We start from the raw sequence: 5,145 nt of genomic DNA, 5'->3' as shown, positions 1-5,145 counted from the left end.
CTTCAAACTTTACTATAAAGCAGTAATAATTAAAACAGCATGGTACTGGAACAAAGGTAGAACTGCAGACCAATGGAAGAGGGTTGAATACACTAACATCTCCCCTCAATCATATGATCATCTAATCTTTCATAAAGGTGCAAGTAATGTGAAGTGGAGTAAGGAAAGCCTCTTGAACAAATTGTGCTGGCATCACTGGACAGCTACATGCAAAAAAGTGGGCTCAGAACTCTGCCTAACACCATGTACAAAAGTAAGATCAAAATGGATTAAAGACCTCAACATCAGACCAGAAACCATAAGGTACATTGAAGACAAAGTTGGCAAAACCTCCATGACATTGAAGCTAATGGTATCTTCAAAGATGCCACGCCACTGGCCGAGCAAGTGAAAACAGAGATAGATAAATGGGACTATCTTAAACTAAGAAGTTTCTGCACCTCAAAAGAAACAGTGACCAAAATGCAAAGACAGTGTACAGAGCGGGAAAGGATATTTGCCGAATACACATCTGACAAGGGGTTGATATCAAGGATATACAAAATACTGGTTGAACTCCACAAGAAGAGAACATCCAACCCCATCAAAAAATGGGGCAATGAAATGAACAGAAACTTTCTCAAAGAAAAAATCCAAATGGCAAAAAAGCACATGAGAAAATGCTCTACATCATTAATCATCAGGGAGATGCAGATCAAAACCACAATGAGATACCATCTCACATCTCAGAGACTGGCCCACATCCAAAAGAACAAAAGCAACCGATGCTGGTGCGGATGTGGCGAGAAAGGGACACCCCTTCACTGTTGGTGGGAATGTCCACTGGTTCAGCCCTTCTGGAAAACAGTATGGATGATGCTCAAAAAATTAGAAATTGAGCTCCCATTTGACCCAGCAATACCACTCCTGGGAATATATCCCAGAGAGACAAAAATGTATAGTCGAAGTGACATCTGCACTTGTTTGTTTATTGCAGCCCTCTTTAAAATAGCCAGAAACTGGAAGAAACCTGAATGCCCAAGAACAGATGACTGGTTAAAGAAACTTTGGTACATCTACACAATGGAGTACTATGTAGCTGTTAGAAAAGATGAAGTCATGAACTTTACATACAAGTGGTACAATATGGAAAGTATCATGCTAAGCGAAATGAGTCAGAAAGAGAGGGATAGACATAGAAAGATTGCATTCATCTGGGGGATATAAAGTAACAAAGTATGAGATTAATACCCAAGAATAGCTGAGATCAGCACCAGGAGGATTACCCCATAACTTAGAGGCCAGCCGGGTATCCTAGAGGAAAGGGCAGTTCAGATAGAGAAGGGAGCACCAAATAAAGGATGTTTGGAGGATCCTCCCAGGAGGGGAGATGCATGTCGAAAGTAGACTATGGACTGAACATTTTTGCCACTCAATGCCTCTTTTGCAGACCACAACACCCAAACGGAGAGAGAGAACACAGGGGATTGCCCTGCCACAGAGGCGGGGGGAGTGGGGGGATGGGGGTGGGAGGGATATTATCCATGGTGGTGAAAAACGGGCACTGGTGGAGGGATGGGTATCTGATCATTGTATAATTGAAACCCAAGCACAAAAAAAATGTAAATCTACAACTGTAAAAAAATAAATAATAATAATAAAAAAAAAGCTCACACCCCCCAAAAAAAAAAAGAAAAGAAAAAAAAGGGGTTTTACAGAAAAAAAAAAAAGAAAGAGAGGGCTAGACATAGAAAGATTGCATTCATCTGGGGAATATAAAGTAACAAAGTATGAGATTAATACCCCAAAATAGCTGAGATCAGCACCAGGAGGATTACTCCATAGCTGAGAGGCCAGCCGGGCATTCTAGGGGAAAGGGCAGCTCAGATAGAGAAGGGAGCACCAAATAAAGGGTGTTTGGAGGATCCTCCCAGGAGGGGAGATGCATGTCGAAAGTAGACTATGGACTGAACATGTTTGCCACTCAGTGCCTCTTTTGCAGACCACAACACCCAAAAGGAGAGAGAGAACACAGGGATTGCCCTGCCACAGAGGCAGGGTGGGATGAGAGGGATGGCGGTAGGAGGGATATTATCCATGGTGGTGGAAAATGGGCACTGGTGGAGGGATGGGTATTTGGTCACTGTATAATCGAAACCCAAGCACAAAAAATTGTAAATATACAACTGTACCTCATGGTGTTTCACTAACAATAATGAGAAAAATTAAAAAAATGATACAAGTCTGGAATAGAATTTTCATTTCACTAGGTAGATAAAATGAGCTGGTTCTGGTCAAATGCCAAACACACACTCTATATTTGCTATAACAGGGTTATTTTGTTTTATTTTGTTAAAAAACAAAACATACAAATAAAAACCAAAATACCTTCTAAAAAAAGAAATGTGTATTAGCAATAAAAAAAATTGTATTTGCTCACTCTAGAAACACTGATTTACTCATATTGCAGTCATAAAAAATCATAAGCTGGTAGCTTAAACAATAAATAGTTTCACATATTTCCAGATATAAGATGCTTTGGGTAGGTAGAGTCTGGAGTAGTTGGTGGTCTTCTTTGAGACTTCTTTCCTGGCCTTTGTTCCTGCCTCAGCTTCTCTTTGAGGGAAGTCCAGCCTTCTCTGAGTTTGTCTAGGCCAGGTGCCGTTCGCTTCTTTTTCTCATTTTGTCAATAATTTAAGATATTTGCTTTTATTCTGATATAATTGCATTGCTATGAACTTCCCCCCTTATAGTGCTTTTGCTGTGTCTCATGGGTCCTGAGATTTTTGACCTTCATTCTCACTTCTGTCAAGGAAATCTTTTATTTCTTCTTTAATTTCCAACACTTATTTTACAGTATGTTATTTGGTTTCTAAATGTAGGCATTTATTCAAATGTCCTATCCATTGTTAAGTTGTCTCTTGGCACTGTGATTTGACACTAGATATGTTTTCTTCTTCAGGATATAATAATCTAATTATATCCTTAATCTATTAGTTATTAGTCTAACACTAATAAATTATCTTAAATTTAAAAATAAAGTAAAATTAAGGTTATAGTGGAAAGTTTTAGATTGGCTTTTGAGGAGCATTCTTATGAATGCTAAGAAAGAAGAAAACAATAAAATAAAAAATTTAAGATGATAAAATAAAAATGACAAAGGAAGAATCTGATAAAAAAAGAATCAGGGCTGATAAAGGAAGAATCTGATAAGAGAAGAACCAGAGCAATGACCCAAGAGACTGGAATAAACCCTTTGCAGGCGGAAGTCCTGCATTTTGTCTCCAGTATTGCATAGTCCCCAGAGTATCATTGGGTGTGGCATCCAAAAAACAAAAAGAATTAAAAAGAAGAGAGTAAAACATGCATAATTGATAAATTAGAACAATATATCTGCATAAATTTCCAAAGAGAAAATGAGGTAAAAAGAACATTCCATAAGTGTACAGATAAAAGTTTTCCAGATTAAAAGAATACACCAACTACAAGTAATATATTTTCTGTAACTAAACCTCTTGTTTCACACTTTGTTACATCATAATAAAATTACTAAAAATCAGAAGATTAAAGCATTAAAAACTTTCATGCAAAAATAATTAACTTCAGAGAAGAGTAACAACTGACACCTTGACAGAAACATTATAATGACAGCAAGACAGAAGACCATGATATAACAACTCCAAAGTATTGAGTAAAATTAACTCTCTCATTAGAAATCTTTATTAATTCTATTTTCTTTATGAATGATGATGAGATGAATATGTTATAGATTTTCACTAGCAAAAAAGTAAATAGAATGTTCAGAGAGAAAAACAGAATCCGTTTGCTTTAAGAATTTTATTAATGATTAACCTATCTTCTGATTCACTAATATTTCAACTTTATGTAATTTGTGTTAAAACTGCCCATTAATTTATAGGAACTTTTAAACTTTATATGTAGAAAAAATGAATGAAACAGTCAAATTTGAATGTACATTGACCATACAATAATAATAAAATATAATAATATTGTCTTAAATATAATTAAATGTATGGTAAATTATTAACATGATATAAAGGTAAGTTGTTAGTCACTTAGCTTCAATGGTAATTACCAGGGGAATTATTCAGTAATCAGTTTTTAGCTAACAAGTCCAAAGTGTGCTTCAGATTAGTTTTCAGCAATCAGAATGGACTTGAAAATCTCCTGGGCTTTCAGATCAGCCCTTCTTATGCCATTGGACACTTGAATCCACTAGTCTTTGTGAATGGTTGGACCTGGGCTTCCTCTCTTGGACTAGAACTCTGAGAAATCAATATAGTAATAGCCATAGAAATTTGTGGGGAAAAAAAGTATGAAGTGTTCTAGGAAACATATAACAGAAGTAGCTTTATTGTTCGAAATTTGAAATTTTCCTGATTTCCTTTTCTTTGTTCTTTTATGGAGACAATAAATAATAACAGCAAAAATGCTCTCAAAGTTCAGGCATACTTTCTGAAGTCTTTATTTGCAAGGACTTTGAGGAATGAGTTTACAAATGTCTCTTTTTGTAGAAAATATCTTGAGCAGAAAAAAACAGTATCATCTTATCAAAATGGACGGTGACCATACATTTTATCTCTTGTGAATTTCTCCTGCATCGAGAGTTAAGATTCACCAACTTGGAAAGAAAAATGTATTCTGCACCAGGAAAAGACAGAAATGCGGTAATGTTTTTATTTTCTTCTGATTATCTCATCTACCCCTCTGTCCCCTATGTAGAATCATTGGCCATCAATTTTCAACACTTTCTGTCCTTCCTTATCTCATGAGGCATTTTTTTTTACCTCTAGTTCTCTATTGTACTTGCCTTCCCCTGGCTCTGCTCTTTCTTTATGTTTTCTCTCTGGTGTTAGAAATATTTTTGATCGACCCCTCAAAATAATTTCTCTTATTCCTTTTGGGAAAATTAAAAATTTGGTTTGCAGGAAAACGAAAGAGAATCCAGTGATTAGCACTTAGACTGTATTCAAAGGTGTACTTGTTAATAAATGAATCCCTCACCCCTTCGCAAGATAATTATTTTTAGTTCTTATCTGCATATTGGCCAACTGAGACAAACGTTTCCATTTACCTTGCTATATTTCTTGTGTCTGGTGCTGCACGTGATTATTATTTCAGAAAATTGGAAGTTTAGAGAGGCTT

This window comes from Sorex fumeus, unplaced genomic scaffold (genome assembly GCF_029834395.1).
Source record: "Sorex fumeus unplaced genomic scaffold, SorFum_2.1 ptg000036l, whole genome shotgun sequence".
Taxonomy (NCBI): domain Eukaryota; kingdom Metazoa; phylum Chordata; class Mammalia; order Eulipotyphla; family Soricidae; genus Sorex; species Sorex fumeus.
This window is presented reverse-complemented; position numbering follows the sequence as displayed.